Genomic DNA, 21,553 nt, shown 5'->3' with positions numbered 1-21,553 from the left:
TGCTATATCACACTGATCATATCAGTTTTCATGTACTCAATTATCATCTCTATGCAAAATATTCTCAGATTTAGACAAGACCATTCTTCTTACAAAATATCTTATATCTCCAGCTGCCTATTAGATATTTTATAACTATCTTAAATTGATCATTTCCAAATGTCCATTCATTATCTTCACTCAATACCTTTTTCTCTTCTGAATTTCGTAATGACCAAAAAAGAGAACCACCATGATACCAAATTTGCCACTTGGATGTCATCTTCAACTATTTACTCTCACTCCTCAAAATATTGTCAGGTACTATCATTTCAACCATCATTATATCTCTCAAATATGCTCCCTTCTTTCCTCCAATGGAGTCATACCTTCATCTCCTCAAGCCAAACCCTACTAGTAGATGTTATTGCTTCAAGTCACTTTCTTCAACTATTGAAATTCCGTCAAATGCCAAAGGATCTCCTAATGCACAGTCTAGCTATGTCAATCACTAAATTTCAGTAGCTTCTAATTGCCTCCTAGATCAAAGATCATGTCCTCTGCTTGGCTTTTAAAGTCCTTCATAACCTAGCCCCTTCTTTTTCCTTTCAATTGTTTTTACACTTTACTCATTTCCACATAACAAAATCTAGGAACTTTGACCTTCTTATCATTTATTACACTTCCATGAAATTTTCAATTTTTGACCATTTGACATTCCTTCAAGACTTAGCTCAAATTCTACAATATGGAGGAAGACTTTTCCTGTCCCTCAATGGGAGTGCCTTCTCTCTGTTATTACTTCTATTAAACACAAACATATTTTCTAAGGACATAATTCACATTGTCTCTCCCAATAGACTATCAGCTCCTTAAGGGCAAGGTCTGTTTTTTGTCTTACCTCGTATCAGCAAGATTTAGGGCAGTGTTTGACACAGAGTAGATATATTTAATAAATGTACATTGACTCAAATTAGTTAATATTTATTGAGAAATTTGATCATGAAAAACACTGAATACACAGATATTGAATATTATTATTGTTTCACCTTCCTTCATACAGAAATATAATTCATAGTTATGTTTATGATTAATATCTACCTTCTCAATCTTATCAATTAATTCATAAGTAATTATCAAATTATTACTACATTTCAAGCACTGAGATAGTTACTCATTTAAGCCACCCAAATTAGAATATTTTATTGAATTGTAGTCATCAGGTGAGTTTCTTCAAATATTTTTAAAGATATGTTTATCTTTCTACAATTTTTTCACTATTTCATATAAGAACTTCTATTTTCTGTGGTCCTTCATTATATATATATATATATATATATATATATATATATATATATATATTTAAAAAGTGGCAAATTAGAAAGTGAAAATAAACACTCTGCTTTCTCAGATGCCAGGGATCTCATCTGTATTTTTATTGCTTTGAGAACTGATAGAGGAATTTGAATTTATGAATAATTCTTCATCCTCACACCTGTATTCTGAACTTCCTGACATTAAGAGAGAAAAAAAGATCATTTGGTGTGAGCAGCCAAATCCCAGTACACAATCTTAGTACATATTCACCTTCAGCCATTGCAACACTCAAAAAAATACTCATTTCCTTTAGGCAGCAATTCAGAATTTGAGGCCAAATCACAAAATCTTTCAATTTGCTTTTAATTCTTACTCATTACCTGTATTAGTTATTCTAGCTTCAATTTTTCCCCATACAGAAATTCCCTGTCCAAAAATACATAAAAATTTTGATCAGTTAATAGTGTCCCTGTCTAGGTTCCCTGCTTACATGGAATATTTGCTTCTGATATTTCTCCCATACACTTTGGAAAAACAGCAACTATTTGGGTCATGTTCAACACATCATCCAAGACTATAGAGGGTAAGATTCCACCTGATTGTTATCTTCTGCTTGAGCACATTAAAGGATAAGGCTGTTTTACATCTAGAGTCCTTGTGAAATGAAATGGGCTGCAAGGGAACAGCCAAAGTGACTGCAGATTCTTTGCACAATGGCCGTATGGTTTTCATTATCTTGTTCTCAACGAAGAATTCATCCAAAGAATAATCAAATGAAAGTAATGTGTAAAACATGTCAACTCAGACTTGGTTGAATGTGCCACATTTGCTCCATCGTGGAGTCATGTGAATGTGTGTGAGAGTGTGTGTGAGTAGTGTGTGTGTGTGTGTGTGTGTGTTTGTGTGTGTTGTGTGTATGTGTGTGTGTTCATGTGTCGTGAGGAAGGGGTTTGGAGGCAGCAAGGGGAAGAGGATGACAGAGGAGGGAGAGGAATAGAACTAGTGTCAGCTTCTCAGCTGTCTCATTATGTTGCTTCCCACACTGGCGGAAGATGTAAGTAGGCCTGCAGGTGCAAGTATTTGTTGGCCTTCTCATGTACTCTTGACGGATGGACCGGATGTGTTTTTCCTTACCCCAGATACTCTTTAAGAGTACCGGCAGTGAGATTAGGGGGATTGCATGCACCTGAATCAGCAAATTGACTGAGTCTTGTTTATCTGTTTCTTGTTTGAAGGACCAGAGAAGTCATGTGGAGAGCAATAACAATGGGGCAAAATGGTTTTTCTTTTTTTAAGGTATAATAATTGCCAATCTAAATACCTTTTTGAGTCACTACAACATTGTTACTCCTTGGATAAATATGCCATTACCACTCTGATTACTCATCATTCAGAGATGTATTTCTAGATAGTTATCAGAGCCCTTGACATGATCATATCCTGAAATAAATTCCATTGTTGTCTCTTAAAGAAGTTATTCCTAAAGTTATTTTTTGTTTAAAAAATAAGCTTAAGATGGATGTTGCTAAATCTTTTGAAATGATAACAAATTATAGTTGGGAGAATGTATTTTATCAGAATCAGTGCTCACCCAAACTTCCGGGGTTCAAAGTTTCCAGTGAAATTTGTATTTTCTGAAATTGAAGTCCCATTGACTCTTGGCAAAATGTAACTTCCTGGTTCAAAGGGAAAAAAAGGCTTATAAAAAGGCTCATAAGGCTTCTTAGACATCAAATAAGTCTTACGAAACCGCATTTTGATGAGCTAAGTGTAAATGAATCAGAAACACATGGATTAAATTTCCCTTGAAATACACATGGGCTTGAAAATTAAGGGAAAAAGTGTTTAGCCAAATGTGTTTTGGGTTTTCTTGAACTGAAAACATTTGAAAAAAAAGTTGAAGCATTTTGCTAAACCCCAGCACACTGCCATTTGCCCATTCTTCTCCCAAATCAATTAACTTCCACTAAGGCATCCTTCATTCCCCTGTCATTAGTCTTGTCACCTCTGCCTTGACATTCTATAGACTCAAACCCAATTTCCCTTGAAGACCCAAATGCTGCTCATCTGCTTAAATATGAAGCAGCTATTAACACTCCCACAGAATCAGAAACATAATGATGGAAAAGTACCTATTAGGTCATCCTGCCTATCCCAAGGGTTGAGGCACAAATGCTCACTATAGCACATGTATTTTCTAGTGCATTGTCCAATCTAGTTCTAAATATTTCAAACAAAGTGGGCTTCCACCACTCCCTTGGGAAAATATTATGCAGTTTAATAGATTTCAACATTGTACCTAAAAGTATAATAGAGGCACAGTAGTGCCCTCAGATAAGTGCATTTTGTATTATTACCAATTATCTTTCCTTCTTCCCTGATCATCTCAACAGTCACCTAGAGAAGGTTGTCAACCTTTTAGTTTTAGATTTTTGACAAGGAGGCTATATAATTTTATATTTGTCTGTGTTTTCATTTGAATGCACTAAGTGGTTTAGGAGAAAGGCATAGAAACCCATCTCATTACTAGAGAAGTCCCCTGGGCTAACAGAATGACATGAATGCAACTAAGGTAAGTCTGTTTTTATTTTCATATCTAAGGCAGCAATATGACAATCCTTTCGCCAGTTTGAGATAGTCACAGATCAGAAGCTAATGGACAAATATCAACCAAACTTTCAACTACAAGACTTGATTGTTTTTAACTGTATTTGTTGAACACTATATTTGCTTAAATATAGCTAGATAGATAGAGATAGATGGATAGATGGATGATAAGTAATTTAGAGAAGCTGCCTTCTCTACTAATAGGCAGTATAGTGAAGAGAATGCCTGCCCTGGAGTCAGAAAGATCTAATTTGGCCTGACATTTACTAGCTGTGTGACCCTAAATGGGATCATGAAGAGTTAGATACAACTGAACAACAAAAAACTGTTAATATCTTTCATTTTAATTCTTCCCCCATTTGTTGAAAACATCCACATTAAATAAACATGTCTTTTCTATTTTGACTATTACTCAGGTAAACAACACATTTGTGAGTAAACACCTCTATTTATCGACATAGATGGAGATGAAAACCAGGCTTTCAATAAAACTTACATGTTTCCCATGTTCTTTTGGCAGACTTTACAAAATTTGTTCTAGTTCTCAGGCTTATTACAAATGAGATATAATCCTGATAATGACTTACATGGTGTGTCATACTAAGCTGACCTTTTCAGTATTCTGCACTGTAGAAAACTGACAAATCCACTTCGTCCCAGCAAGACATTGAATCTGAAGCTCAAAAAGTGGCATGAAGGATTTACAAAGTATAAGGAAAAAAGAATTGTTATTGAGTCATTGATAATTTTCTATTTTTCTTCCTAACCACCTCTCCATTCCCCTATTCATTGCAACCTTCTTCAAACCCTTTCAATAATAAGGCTGGTCTCAGATGGAAGAGCTTTGAAGTGAACAGATAACATTGTTTCAGCTAAAACCTCCTCCTCCCACTGGTGGAGTCTTTTCTTAAGACAGGATTTGAGTAAATTTGGATTCACAGTATATGTTTCCTTCTCTAACTCTAACAGATTCATATCCTAAGTCCTTGAAGTTTACCCCAGTCCCCCCCGCCCCCCCCAATAAAACACTACATAAAGCAAAACATTTTAAGACATACCCTTAGAGTTGTCTTCCAGGCTTTACCTGTAGATCCACAATAAAGAAAGACTTTCCACTCTCACAAACCAGGAAAGAGCGGTCAATTCTCACTATTATATCATTAACATCCCAGCAACCAATTTCTCTCTGTTGGTCCAGGAGAGAATAGAGAATAGACATTTGTTGGTTGTTTTACTACTAAAGGATAAAATTATCATTAACACAAGTCAAGAAAGTATCGATCCTCTTTGTAAAAGTGAACTCCAAGTGATCTTTGTGTATGTCTCTGTTTCTCAATTCCTCATCTATAGCCTCTTTCTCTCCAGATAGTCTGTTGGATGAAAACAGAAGTCCAATCCAAGGTACATAGCTCTAAGCTTTGCTTAAGACTATTAAATAGATATCTAAGTAAATGATCATCCATTTAACCATGTGGAAAATGTATCCCTGATAAGGACAAAAAGTGATTATGTCTTCCCCTCCTCCATTGATCTTTACATATACTTACTTTAATTCCAATGTTACTTGTCCTTTTTTTTAACCTATACATTATTTCCCTTAACAGGTTATACAATCATGAATTGGATTATATATATGTATCTCATTGCATCATACCTCACTGAGGACTATAAAGTCAATTTTATCTCCTAGGTTCAGAGATTTATCTTGTTTGTTTCCTATATTTTGTGCCTTTATATGCATATTTTGAGGTTATGGACTTTGATATCTTAATTTCTATTTTTCTTTCTCCTTTGTAACCTTTCAAAATGGTATATAACTCGGTGGCTTTACATAAATCAACAAAAGTTCTCAAGGGTCTTGCTAAGCTGAAGAAAAAATGATTATTTCTCTCATAATAATAACCAGTTATTGGATTAGGTCTAGGATGTTTTCAGAAGTCTTTAGGTTGTTTAGTCTCTAATGGGCATAATGAGATAACTTTCTCCTCAGTATTGTTCAGACCCCATTCAGGTAGGAAAATCCATTGTGCTCTTCAGAGGTATGGTTGGGAATAAATTCTTCGAAGTCATTGTTCAAAGATGGAAAATTTAGAAATAAATGACACAAATAAAGTTTCATCTCCCCTTTAACTCCTCCTCAGTATAGGTCTACCCTTCATTTTAATATTTATTCTCTCTCTCATTAATTGTAAATCGATCAGAGTTGATTGACACCCACAGGAACACCAACTCTTTCCAGGGCAAATAAACTGAGACCTCTATTAGGATTTGTCTTTGGCATTAGAAAGTGTCACTGACCCAATTTATGGATAATATGCTAGTATTCTTAATAAAATGATTAATTACCCAGAAATTATTTCTCCCAAACTTTTAAAATTTCATACTTGAAAAACTTTATAGTCCAGCAAAAAGAGGAAAGAGGTTCAGAGAAGTAGATTTGCTTTCAGCTTGCTTATCAAAAAAAAAAAAAAAAACCAAAAAAACCTTTCAGCCCCAGTAACTCAAAAAGCTATCTTCTAAGATATGAAGGTAGTTCTTTCTGATAACTAAGTCTTAAATCATTATCCCGAGGTTTGACCATAGCAATTTCAAGCTGTCTCAATACTACCCTAAAGCAACAATTTGAAAGGAGAAAACTCCAGGCAATTGGTAAGTCTATACAACCAATCATTGTGACTGATATTTTCACTTAAATTCACTGATTGCTTTACCAGAGACTTCCTCAAGTATAAGAACTTTTAGCCTGGGGTCTGATATTTTAAGGAATATATGAACTTATATGGGAAATATATATACATATATATATATATGTATATATATATATATATCTTTTATTTCAATAATATTGGTTTCCTTTATAATCCTATCTATTTTGTTTTATACATTTAAAAATATTTTTCTGAGAAGGCCATTGACTTTGCCTGTCTGTTGTGGGAGACCTTTGCTCTATGTTTTTAGACAAAATCTCAGTTTTGCTAGTCCTTGGGGTAATCTTCAAAAATTAGTGAGCCTGAGTTTCGATTTGTGCATTAGAAAAAATGTCTGCAAAGATGAAATCATTGGTTCCAAAATGATTGAAATACATTATGTGATGTACACATTGATAAAGAAACATGGCCCTAGGGGAAGCTAGGTAGCACAGTGGAAAAAGCACCAGGAGGACTCGAGTTCAAATTTTCCCTCATACAATAATTGCCTAGTTATGTGTCCTTGGGCAAGTCACATAACCCTGTTCCCTTAGATAAATAAAATTTTTATAAAAGAAGCATGTCCCTGTAGAGAGTCATCCTTAGAATCATTAAGATCTTCCTTTAAGTCTGATAAATGCTAGTTGTCAGGTAATAATGAGTACTGGAGATACAAAAAGAAGTTTAAAAACAAATCCCTGCCCTCAAGGAGCCTTCTGCTTAATTGGTGAACATAATACTTAAAAGGAAGTTGAACAAGGGAAAGGGATGGTTAGGAGAAGTGAGAAGGAGGTGGATGGTGGCGTGATGCCGAAGTTCAAAAGCAATATAACTTAGTGAGAACTTCACTTGAAGGTCCTCTTCAAGAATGAAGGACAAACAGCCTAAATGAGTAGTCAGAGCTGCCCCACTGACCAGTTTAGTAACACAGCACTCTCTCTCTCTCTCTCTCTCTCTCTCTCTCTCTCTCTCTCTCTCTCTCCCTCTCCCTCTCCCTCTCTCTCTCTCTTTCCCTTCCTTCTTTCCTTTCTTTCTTTCTTTCTTTCTTTCTTTCTTTCTTTCTTTCTTTCTTTCTTTCTTCTTTCTTTCTTTCTTTCTTTCTTTCTTCTCTCTCTCTCTCTCTCTCTCTCTCTCTCTCTCTCTCTCTCTCTCTCTCTCTTTCTTTCTTTCTTTCTTTTCTTTCTTTCTTCTTCTCTCTTTTTCTCTCCCACCCTTACATGTGGGTGCTTTACCCAAAGAGATGTAAACTTTGATCTTTGAAACCTGGAAAAATACCTTGGGATTTACCACCACAAATCATTCTGATTCTCCTTGATTGTCTATCAGTACGTCTGTAGCCAAGTCCCATTTGGTCAACGTCTGGGCCCTGATTGGCTCAGAGCAATTGTTTTCATTTTGGCCAGGAATCTCAAGAGTCTTCCCTTCCCAGACTAATTTTTTTGGGGGGAATATACTATGTAAAAGAAATATTCTTTTGCTTCATTTCTTTCTTGTCTAGTCTTAATCAATGAATAAGTTTTGCCTTGGTCAAAATGAAAACTATTAAACTTGTTAGCTTAAAAGATCAACTTCTTCAATTACATCTAGAACCACCTGCAGGTGTCCTGATCATGTCTAGCTTCTGGACTCAGATGGTTCCAAAGGAGAAAGTAAGGTTGGTGACTCCCCACCCATCCAATCTACCCACTTAAATACAATGCACTTGCACATCCCTGAGTTGAGAAACAAACAGCAATAACAACTTCAATAACAACAATGAAAAATAGGAAGAATTCTAGACTGAGCCCCCTTTTTTAAAGTAGAGGTTCTTGGAACTCATATAACTCTATTTCCCAGGAAAATTCACTTAATCCTTTAGTATACCATAATTTACAAAGTATGAAAATTCACATTCATAAAGAACTTCCTAAAACACAGTTCCATTTATCAATAAAATCATGGATTTAGATCCATATTCCCCCCTCACAAAACCCCAACTCCTTAATTTCAAAATCTTTGTTCATAGTTTCTTTCAATCAATAAGGAAAGATATACTTTGAGAGAGGACTCAAATGTAAAATTCATTTAGGTTTCCAGTCATTTATTATAACTTGTAAATTCACAATATTTCCAAAAGAGATATTGAGTACTTAAAAGCCAAAGGCTTGCTTGTCATAATCAATCCATAGACACTAGGAAAGTAGAAAATAGCTATGAAACATAGTGATGAGTAACTCACAAGGAAATAATTATAAATAAATACAAGTCGAATAAATTGGCAATTCTTGTCTTTTGAATTAAAATTCATATGTAATCATGAACTGTTCTGACCAAGTCATTTCTCCCTACATTTTGTGGAATAGCATGGAGGTCTAGTTCATAGAACATTGGACTGAGAGTCAGAATCTCATAAATTCTCTTTCTGGCTCTGTCATTGGCTTACTGTGTGGCCTTGAGATACTTATTCTGACTCTCCCCACTTTAGTTTCTTCAGCTGTAAAATTTGGATAATGACCCTGACCTACATCATGGAGTATTGTAGAGTTTAGACTGTAAAGTCTAGAGATTTTGCCACTCATTATGATTGTCTCATGCCAAATCTTATAATATTTTTCATTACTATTGTCTCGTCACACAGCATACTGTTTTCACAAAGATGTTGATATTCCTGTCTTAATCAGATTTCTGCAGTCCTCTTCAGAAAATAAATATAAATGCATTATGAATATCCCATGCCACAGTGATCATCTCCTGCCTTAGCATTGTACCTTGCGTGTCCTAAACATGGCACAGTATCTGGATTGAGATTTTGAGACAGGAAGACCTGAGTTCAAATCAGACCTTCCTTGCATAAGTCACTATAAGTCACTTAATCTCTGTTTGCTTCAGTTTCTTCAATTGTAAAATGGAAATGATAACAGCATTCAATTCCCAAGATTGTTATTAGGCCTAAATGAGATATTTCTCAAATATTTTGCAAAACTAATAGCACTATAATGAAAGCTATTATTTTTGTTATTGAAACTGAGCATTTTTCTGCTTTAATTTAAAGTGAACTCAGATAACTTAGAGATATTACTTTTTCCATTTAATGAACCTTCTTGTTGACAATATTCTTACCATTTATTTATTTATTTATTTTTTCTTGACATTTCTTTATGCAAGCTTTAGGAGGTAGAAGGAATGGTGTCTGAAAAGACCTCAAATGGATCTTCCTAGAAATTTCTGGACCAGGAAATAAAAAGAAAAGAAGTTAAGGTTGGGCATGTAACTTCTGTAGTTTCATGATTCTTGGCATCTTGACCCAGTATCCAAGTTTCTTATTATGAAGAGAGATATCAGGATGAGATTTGTTGTTGAGGGAAATGAATAAGAAGTACTGGCATTTTCAGTCTTCTCAAATTATCCCAGCATTTTTAATTTGCATAACACATAGAAGTATGAGGAAGAAGATTAAAAGTAGTTTTCAAAAAACAGATTCCACTTATCTTCCCTTCCATTTTTGGAAATTAGAGGTCAGGGAATATTACCCCATTTGAGAGTATAAAAACAATTGAAAGCTAAAATGAATTTCTGAACAGGTCAGATGCAAGTTTAATAAAGAGATTCATAGGAATTAGAAGAAATGAATTCAAAGAAGTATGCTAAGGGACAGTTATGTGTCCTTACTTCTTGAAGAGCCCATGGGAGGTGATGCTATGATAAGTAAGTGAATCATATTTAAGTGAAGGAGGGCTGTGCAAAGTCACCGGTCTCACTTCTTTTCCTGAAGCATTCTAAGTCCAGTGGCAAGATATAGATCAGGATAATTATAGATGGCCTTAGATGTAACTAGAGAAGTTGGACCTTTTACATGAAGGTCTTTTACAGGTTTCAGTCTGAAGAGGTAACACTTATTCCCCGATAAAGCCTTGGAATTAATACAGTAGAGAATGTGCCTCTTTCACCTAGTCAAAAAATCAAAATCAAAATCAAAATCAAAGTGGGGGGAGGCCCTCAGAATTTCAGGTCAATGCAGGAACAGCTAACATTTACATTTGCTCTGAGCAAATCAGGGACCAAACAATGACCAATTGGGACTTGACCTAGGACCTATTATTGATCAACCAATGAGAGACAGAGTGATTTTGGTTTAATTCATGGTCCTTAAGAAATTAATTCACAGATTTCAAGATATCTTGTGAGGTTTCAGGGATCAATGTATTCCTTTGGGCAGAATACCCACAGATAAGAAAGACTATACCCTACATGGCAGAAGCCCAAAGGAAAGCACTTCATAGTCATTTTCTGAAATATCTGAGAGAAGAAACTTTCTCCTTTATTGAAGGAGAAAGGTTTATTAACAAATATATCCCTAGTCAATATTGGATAGAATAGTTTGTGAGGCTAAAGATAATGGGATAACTGAATAACAGCTGTAATGGTCATCTGACACCCAAGGGAAGCAGTGAAAGTGTGATGCCAAAATGTGGGGCAGCTTGGATATAATACCTTTTACAGAGCAGACTCAGTAAAGAGCTGTGGAATTGGGTCACCAAAGAATATCAGTACTTCTAAAACACCTCAGTCATATAGTCATGTTTTGGATGCCCTAGTCATAGATGACTCCTAAATAGCTACTTCTCACATAGAACCCATGCATTCCTACTCTTCCAATTTATACACATTTGTAAAAGGGAGAGGGTAGAGATTTGTGGAGGAAATATTATTTTGATACTATTAAAATTGAACTATAATTGAACACTGTTTGAGAGGGCCTATATTCAAATTCTAGACTTACCACTTATATGCTTGTGGGCAAATTATTTGACATCTTTTGACATCAGTTTTATCATATATAAAATGAGGGACTTGAACTAGATTGTCTCTGATTTACCTTCTAGTTTTAAATCTATGATTATCTTATTTCTTCTCTTTGAAATAAGTGTGTCTTTACTTTCACTTGGTAGTGAATTGAGGACCATAAGACATGATTTGAAAAGGGTTCTGAACCACAAAGTACCAAGCACAAATAATAATTTTTAAGGCCCATGAGAGAGGGGCCCTAAATTGCTAAAAATAGGATGCATTTGTTCTCAGCCATACTGCAATATGCTTTCCTCTTAATGCAAATCAATTGATGCTTTTGAATAAGAAATAACAAAATACAAACTCAAAACAAATCTTGAATTCTAAAGTGCTAAATGAAAGGTTGGAAAATTATTGCGAGCAATGTTCTGGGGGAGAGTAAGCTTTAAGTAATTTATACATTGTCAGATTTCTAAGACATCCCTTAAAAATGAAATATTCATTTAATGATCTTACATTTAAAAAGGATACTAAAAACTAAAAATATACAAATAAAGTCAAGCAAAATGGTGAAGATATTGAAGTTCATGCCAAACAAGGATTGATCAGAGAAGCTAGAAATATTTACCTAGGAAAGAAAATACTTCAAAAGGATATGACAACTATCTTAAAATTTTTGGAGAGCTGTTTTTAGAATTGCAGCTCCAAGGTCAACCATTTCTTAATTCAGATTCTATCTTGATTTTATTATTTTATTTTTTCCAATTATATGTGAAAATAATTTTAACATACTTCTTTCAAATTTTGAGTTCTAAATTCTTCCCCTCCTTCCCCACCCCTATTAAGAAGGCAAACAATAAGTCATATTGTGAAAGAAAACACAGGCAAAAAACCCCAAGAAAAATAAAGTTAAAAAATTATCTTCTACCTGCATTCAGTCTCCACCTGTTCTTCCTCTGGAAAAGGATAGCATTTTTCATACTAGGTCCTCCAGAATTGTCTTGGATTATTTTATTGCTGAGAAAGCTTAGCTAGTAGGTCATCATGTGTTACTGCTATTACTGTGTACAATGAGCTCCTGATTCTGCTCATTTCACTTTGTTTTAGTTCATTTAAGGTTTTCAAGGTTTTTTGAGAGCTTCTTGTTTATCATTTCTTATCGCACAATCAAATACAAAATAATTGTTCAGCCATTCCCCAATTAATAGACATTCTTTCAGTTTCCAACTCTGTAACCAGAAAAGAGCTGCTATAAATATTTTTGTATACATTAGCCCTTTTCCTATTTGTTTTATATCTGTTTAGGATACAGACAGAATAGTGGTATTGCCTTGACAAAGGATATTCTTGGTTTTATAGCCCTTTGGGCATAGTTCTACATTTCTCTTCAAAATGATTGAATCAGTATACAACTTCATCCACAATGAGTTAGTGTTTTAATTTTCCTATATCCCCTCCAATATTTGTCATTTTCATTTTCTTCCATATTAACCAATTTGATAGGTATGTAGTGGTAGCACAGAGATCCTTTAATTTGCATTTCTCTAATGAAAAGTTATTTAGAGCATTATTCTTTTGTTTATCTTTTTTTTTTCATTTGGCCAATTTTGTTTTTCAAGGCCTCTCTCTCTCTCTCTCTCTCTCTCTCTCTCTCTCTCTCTCTCTCTCTCTCTCGCCCAAGGCCACATGGTTAGGTGATTATTAAGTGTCTGAGGCTGGATTTGAAATCAGGTACTCCTGACTCCAGGGCCAGTGCTCTATCCACTGCACCACCTAGCCACCCCGAGGCATCCTTCTCTTGACTGGGTTATTGTGTCTTTTTCATCATTTTACCTATGCAGTTTTTTAAGATATTGTTTTCTTTAGTATTTTTTACCCGATCTAAAATGCATAAAAATCTGAAGACAATTTTTGCAATAAAAATCACATAAAAAGTCTAATTTCCAAGATATTCCAAGATTATAGAAATTATACACATGTACATGTATAATATACGCATGTGTATTTTATATATTTGTCTCTCTCTCTCTCTGTACACACATACACACACACACACACACACACACACACACACACACACATGCACACACACACACACACACACAGAGAGAGAGATTAGAGTCCTTCTATCTGACCCCGGAAGACAGAAAAAGAATAATGAGTAGATTTGACAGAGAAGTAATAGAAGTAATTTTGGATCCCATGAAAGGTAAATTTTCCTAACAGAGCTAACCCAAAGAGAAATAAACTATTCCAATATAGATCATATAATCTGAGGTCTTTAAGAGAAATCTGAAGAACATTCGATAGGTATGTTGTCTATAAAATTCTTATTCAGATACTAGTGTACTATATGGTGCCTAAGATACTTTATAGTTCAATGATTGTTTTTTGATTCAGTGATTCATATTTGTGATATATTTTGCAACCCAAAAAAATTCATTTGAAAGAAAAATGATCACATGTGAAATAATGAAAAAAATAGAATTGAAAGAGGTATATTACCAGATATCAATATTATAAAGCAAAACTATATGCATAGTATTGTCAAAAAATTAAAAACTAACAATTAGAAAAATAGATTTAATAAAACAGAGTAGATATTTAAGAGTAAGAAGTAATCAAAAATAATATTCTGGTGTTTAGTAAATATAGGCTGTAAATTACCAGAAGAAATAATTCCTTTTTGATAACTTCTGGAAAGACTGGAAAGTACTGTTGCAGAAACTTGATTTAAGATCAACATCTTATATCATACAGTACAATAAGTTTGAAATAGATTCATGAATCTCATACAAATTCATGAAAAATAGAGACTCCACAAATACGAGTGGGGAAGAATTCCAAACCAAACAATGAATTGGAAGGAATGTAAAAGATAAGATAGATTATTTTTGTGATATAAAATATTTAAAAAACATAAAAATGCAGTCTAAACTACTTAGGCTAGCCTGTAGTTTAGGGAGAAGAATTGAGGTCTTTTCCCTTAATTTAGAAAGGGCAAGATCATCCATTGTGTCCTGGATTACCACCTGTCATCCTGATTTTTTTCTTGGTGTTGTATTTCTATGACACTGGGAGAGTTCAGGTGACACCTTTGTTCAGCTCTGCCTCACTTAAATTCATTTTAAGTATAAGATGTCATCCTCATGATGTCATTGGTCCATTTAGAGAACAGAATATGAAAACAAGAGCTTTCATCATACTCCTCAGAGTCTACTATGGTTTTCATACATATGTACCTTTGCTCACTCATTCCAACATGGAATTCTCTTGTCCCTCCCTTCTACTGACCAAATTCAATCTTATCCTTTATGATGTGGTATAAAGAGCTCAGATTTTGGCATCAGAGGACCTGATTTCACTTCCTAACTCTATCACTCATCGAACAAGATACCTAAACTTTCTGCATCTTACTGACCTCATTGGTAAAATTGGAAGATTGGACTATGTAGTCTTTACCACTTTGCACAATGAATCTTTTATCTTTTAGGTATGCTTACGTATAGCCTTGTCTCTTCTGTGATATCCTTACCTTTGCACCCTCTTCCTTTCTCTGATCTAAGTGACTTTAGCATTTTTCCCAACTACTCATTCAACATTTTAACTCATTCCTATTTTTTTAAATTTTTAATTTTTTTAAAAGAGTAAGAAATTTCAGTCTTGTGTTTCTATGATTTTTAAGTTAGATGCACTCAGGACAAGTTAGCAGAGAAACCATACTAGCACATCAATTGTCAGTTTACTCTGTACTGGACATAAGGGAGTAACAAGTTTTTCTCTTCTAGGAAGTGGGGAAAAAGCATAACCTGTATTTTAAATTCTTTACATATATTTCATATGATTATCTTATATAATGTCAGAAAAACAAGAGATGACATAAATTTGGAATATCTCTTCTAGATTTTAAAATTTTACTTAGTATAATCAGGTAATGAGAAAGAATTTGTATAATCTATGTGACAGAGAGAGAGAGCGTTCAAGATTTATCTACTTAAGGGATAAGTTGATGGAAATAGTAAAATGAAGAATTAATTCACTGACTATAAATGCCATCACAATTTCCTTGAGAAAAAATTATAATCAGTGAGTTATGCTCATTCATGTATAGTTTAATATCTTACTTGGGGTTCATGAAATCAACTTCACAAGTGAAAGGTGAGATAAACTTGTTAGTAGTTTTTCTGAAGGAAAAAATCAGTAGGTTTTTTAAAAATATATTTTCAAAGCAATGGGGTTAAGTGGCTTGCCCAAGGCCACACGGCTAGGTAATTATTAAGTGTCTGAGGATGGATTTGAACTCAGGTATTCCTGACTCCAAGGCCGGTGCTCTATCTACTGCACTACCTAGCCACCCAAAACAGGAGTTTTTAATGGAATACAAGTTAATTGTAAGTCAATGCTTTGATACATTAGCCAAGAAATCAAATGTAGTTTAAAACTACCTTAGGAAAGACATCATTTCCAACAATAATGAGGAGATATATCTTATATGGTCTCTGGTCAGACAACACCTGGACAGTATACTATATGAATTTCTGAGTATCATATATTAGGAAAGGAATGGATAAACTGGAGACTATGCAAAAGAGAATAACCATGATGATGAATAGCCTTAAGTGCCTGTCATATACCAATGAATTGAATAATTTTTACTATTCAAAAGAGAAGGTTCTGAGAACAACTGGTGAATTATCTTCAAGTATTTATAAGGCTATCATACAGAAAAGGATTTCTACTTCTAATTTGTTCTATTTGTCTCCAGAAAAACTGAACGATTGGTGATGAGTGAAGGTTGCAAAGAGGCAGATTTATACTTAATGTAAGGAAAAGCATGTTCTGGACCTGCAGTAAAAACCAATATCCAACCTCAGATACTTAATAGCTGTGTGACCCTCGTCAAGTTACTCTATTGCTCTGTGCCTCAATTTCCTCATCTGAAAATGAGAATATAAGATGTTATGCAAAATGTTTATATCACATGAGTTAACATATAAAACACTTTGAAAATTTTAAAGCATTATATTATGGATTCCTATTATTAAATCCTCTTGAAGGAGATCTATAATAATAATAATAAAATAATAATAATAGCAACAACAATAATCACAATAGTTGTCTTTAATCACAATTTTGTCCTTCTTGTTCAATAGTGAGGGTATATTGTGCAAAGACAAACTCCTCATGTGATTTTTTTCCAGAACCATTTCATTCCATGGCCTGATATGATAGAAAACAGGACTTCTGGAGAAGAATGAATGCTTGGGAGTCCTTGGCCTCTAAGTATGATTTCCCTTCTTATATTTTAGAGAACAACCTAAGAACTTCAACAATATATTCAAACCTGCTTCTTGATGGTGTAATCATCAGTATGAGTTTTCCATTGAATATCCATTCATTTGAATTCAATCCAATTCAATTGAATATTCCATTGAATATCAATGAGGTATCACATTTCATCAACACTGTCTCTTGGTGGACTAATCAAGAGGACAACCTTTCTTCTTAGACCTTCAATCATATGTACTCCCCCAAAACCCAAAGAATGGTTTCCCAGAAGCTGCCTAGTGGACTATGGAAATAATGTTTCTGGATTGTTAGATGGCATCATTTATGGTTGAAACTACAACAATATCTGACAGTCTTTGAACTTCTGACTCCCATTCTTGATTAATGAAAACATTGTTGGCAAACACTTTTAGTCTGATCTGTCTTGCAGTGGTAATTTCAAGAATTTTTACCTCTCAGGGGCAGCTAGGTAGCACAGTGGATAGAGCACCAGCCCTGGAGTCAGGATGACCTGAGTTCAAATCAAACATCAGACACTTAGTAATTGCCCAGCTGTATGACCTTGGGCAAGTCACTTAACCCCATTGTCTTAAATTTAAAAAAAATTAAATATTTTTTTAAAAAAGAATTTTACCTCTTTGGGGCTGACTGCAATGGAGAATAACATCTATATCTAGAGAAAAAGCTGCAGAGCTTGAATAAAGACCAAGGACTATTACCTTTAATTTAGAAAAAAACCTGATATCTTATTGTCTGATATTGCTATATCTTATACTTTATGTTTCTTCCTTAAGGATATGATTTCTCTCTCATCACATTCAATTTGAATAAATGCATAACATGGAAATAATGTAAAGACTGGCCAATTACCTTCTGTGGGGGGGGGAGAAGTGAGATTAGGGGAAAAATTATAAAACTCAAAATAAATAAATTGTTTAAAATAAAAAGAAAAAATTAAAAAGAATTTTACCTCTAGTGGCATAATACCAATACCTCTGGCCATCCCTCTCAATCATGCCCACACTTTCAAAAACCAAAAAAATAGAACCAGTGTTCTATTCCATTATTCCTAAGTGGAGTAGCCAGGCAACTGGGACCTGCTTTGACCACTATAATTTTTTTCAAAGTAAACATTTCTGGCCCTGTAGGGAATTCAGTTAAGAGTATTGAAGGGAAGGGGCAGCTAGGTGGAACAGTGGATCGAGTATCTGAGTTCAAATCCAACCTCAGACACTTAATAATTACCTAGCTGTGTGGTCTTGGGCAAGCTACTTAACCCCACTCCCTTGCACAAACCTTTAAAAAAAGAAGAGTATTGAAGGGGTACTGAGAAACAGGGAGTGGGAGAGGTGCTGGCTCACCTCCCAGTGGACTACCAACTCAATCCCAAATTCCAACTGTGAGTTTTTTGAACTGTAGCAACTTTAATATATGTTAGTGAATCTGAAATTATCGTTGTTTCTGGCACTTGCCTTCCAATGGATCCTCATTAAAGCATTCAAAGTGAACTCATTCCAATTATAGGGTCTCAAAATGGTCCTGTATTATTATTTTTCATCACTATCTCTCTGAGTTGGGAGTGGGCAATTTGCAAACCTGCTGTCTTCTTAGATGTTGAAAGGCTAGTGACCATTTATTGCTTAGGGTACAAAAGCCATTTTTTTTTGTGCTTGTGGTTTGAACAAGATCCTGTCTAGTTCCCTTCCAACTCTGATCCCCTGTAATTCTGCCCTAACTATATTCACATATAAGTTGAAGTGCTGCTAGAAGATTGGTCATGGAGCCAGTGATGCTAGCTAAAGTCATTATGCCAAAACACCAAAAGGGAGAAATGTATTTATGTATGAGTAATAAGAGTTAGTTTGATTTTGGATCCCCTTAATGTTTCAGTATTTCATAGCTCTGTGATTATATTCACATGGATGGATTATCTATGTACTGATATAGCTCATAACCCTTCCTTGCCTTAACAGTTTGTTGAATACTGAAAAACCAATAATAATTGATTAATCTGAGATTTCTGGTGTCATATTTAGAAGATAGTAGTGTGTAATGAGTTTACAGAAGTGCTGAGGAACTCTTAATGAAAGATTCTATTAATGCTTTGTTAGACACTAGAAGAGCTGTGCTGTGATGGATACCAAGATTAATGCAATGACTTTCTTCTGAATATTAGGATTTGACCATATTGGCATATCCTGGGAAAGCAAACCTATTAGTGTTGGTATGGTCTGGATTTTTGATTAAAGCTTACATAAGCAGAATGGACATTTCCCAAACAGAACCCATTATCATTTCCCCTCTTTATCACTTTCTTTTCTGTTAATAATAGCACCCTGAGAGAGAAAACTGCACTGGATTTGAGTTAGAGGGTATGGGTTCAAATACCACCTTTTCAACCTTATTTTAGGTTATTTAATATATGATTTAGTATTTATTCTTAACTTTTTATGTATGTAAATATATTATAAGATTAATGGAGTCAGAATTCATATCTTATATGCTGCATTCCCCATGGTATCTAATATAGTTCCTTATATTAGGGACGCAACAAATAATTTTTTTAATGGATGTGGCTCATTGGGAGTTCACTCAAGTGAATACCACTGTAGCAAAGTGAATATTTGATTTTGTTAGGAAGTGTGGGGTAACAAGATGTTTTGGATAAAGTTTCCTATTGCTTGTGGTACTTTACGATTAAGTGCTTCCTCACAACAATGAGAATCAAACAATGTAAGTTTTCTCATCCCTATTTTACAGATAAGCAAACATATTTACTGAAGTAAGATGATTATGATCATAGAGTTGGTTAATACTTGAGCCAGAATTCAAACCCAGGTACCCTGACTTCTTTCTTTCCCATTTATTTGACAAGTAGTTGCAGTTTAAATGCCAAAATTGAATGTTCAGGAAACCACAAGGAAATTAAATTAACTTGCTGTGTGAACTTAACCAAGTCTCTCCCTCATTTTCCTTACTTATAAAAATAGTTGGGCTAAGCAATCTCTAATATCCCCTGCAGCTTTAACGTTCTATGATTTTATGAAAGTCAAATTTTCTGAAACAAAGAGAGCTAGTATAAAATAACGTGCTATACAGAACACTACCACCACATAATTATTTTTGTCAAAAATAAGATCTGTACCAGTTTATACAAATACATAGTTGATGCCTCAGACCACACTGCTAAATATCTCTCTGAGGTCAGGAGCTAAAGAAGTTTCTGGAAGAGAAACGTAGAACTCTAGATTTCTTTCTCTCATCTCCACTTCAAATATATATATATATATATATATGAAACAACGGCCCCCAAGGCAAAATAAAGGCAAGAGTGCTTCATGTTACTCTTGTTTTCTGTCTTCCTCCTCTAGAAGCATCCAAGAAACTAAAAAAGGAAACATAGAGAGAGGAAGAAGATAATCAGGGTTGATTGTGAGTCTCAGAAAAGTCTCAGCAACTGGATTGAAACTCACACAAAATGAAAGATGAAAGATCACAAGAAAGAAAATTAATAACCATCTTGTCCATTGCCAGTACTTGGGGTCCCATTCTCCCAGCTGCTTCAGGCTCTTCAGCTTCATCATTTAAATCTGAGTTGGAGGGACATGAAACCAACTCAGCTGCTGTGCCATCCTGCATGATACTTTAGCTTATCCTAAAGATAGCATTATTATATGAGCTGACTAGCAGTCTGAGGCAATTTTATCATAGCTGTCGAAGCTAATAACTCTAGTTTGGTAAAGCTCTTTCACCTGCAGGGTTTCAAGTAGCAAGAATATGGAAGTTTGAGGTGGCATTGGTAACCTAAGGGACCTGAAATCTGCCTCATTCAGCCCCTGAATCTTTTTCTCTTCTCTATCTGCTATTTTTGTTTGTATATCTCTCTAAAATATCCAGAGTCACTGACTTAACTTGTTTCTTTCTTCTGCCTGGTTATCCGTAGCAAAAACCAATTTTCTGTTAGATAAATAACTTGGTCTTGCAGGTTATGGTTAAATAATCAGAGAATCTTGAGATATGATGTCAGAAGTTAATTTATCTTTTCTCTCTGTCTAAAGAATAGCTAATATTTATAAAGCATTTTGCCTATGATTTCTTATACAATCCATATGACAACCCTGTAAAGGAAAGGATAAAGTATTTATTAGTCCTTCCTCTCAAATAAGTTGTATGCTAGGGATACTAATAGAAAGGTAAGACAGATCCCTCTCTCAGGTAAATCACAAAAAATGACAAAAAAATCTGTCTCTCACAACCCATGGAAATATTTTATTTTTCTCTTTCTGACAGTTCCTTCTGTTGTCCTATCAACTTTTCCCAACATGAGAGCTTCAATAGGTTAACTGAATTTATACACTAGATAAGTTAGTTGCTTGAATGAATTGATCAGTCCTACCAAATGTCCATAAACAGAAATTGAATCTATTCATGTTGAAGCACTATTAGATATAATTCTAGATAAGTCCTATGATTTTTCAGATGCTGATGCTGTATCCCAGAAAAATCACATTTTATTCCCATAAGTCACATGCTTTACCAGAACTTACAATAGGATTAAGATCTCCTGCTTTCCTAGACCAAAGCTTAGTCTACTATACCACTCTTCCATTCTCCATGTAGGCCACAAATTGAAAGTGGAGGTGCTTCTCAGGCATAGTGAGGTGTCTATGAGGCAGAGAAGGAAAGTCCCATAAATATGGGCATGATTAATACAATATTCATGGATCAGACACAAAGATTTTTGACCTCACCCCTTTTAAGAAATTTCACAGGAAATAAAGAACCTATTAGCTCTTTTGGTAACTCAAACCAACTTCTAACAGTTCGATAGTCAGAACATGACTGCTATCATTTAAACCTTTTTTCCATTCCTAACAAGATATTCTATTACCGTGGTGCTAGGGAGA

The sequence above is a fragment of the Macrotis lagotis genome, chromosome 1 (genome assembly GCF_037893015.1).
Source record: "Macrotis lagotis isolate mMagLag1 chromosome 1, bilby.v1.9.chrom.fasta, whole genome shotgun sequence".
Lineage (NCBI taxonomy): Eukaryota > Metazoa > Chordata > Mammalia > Peramelemorphia > Peramelidae > Macrotis > Macrotis lagotis.
The sequence above is the reverse complement of the archived record's forward strand: the minus strand, read 5'-3'. Positions refer to the sequence as shown.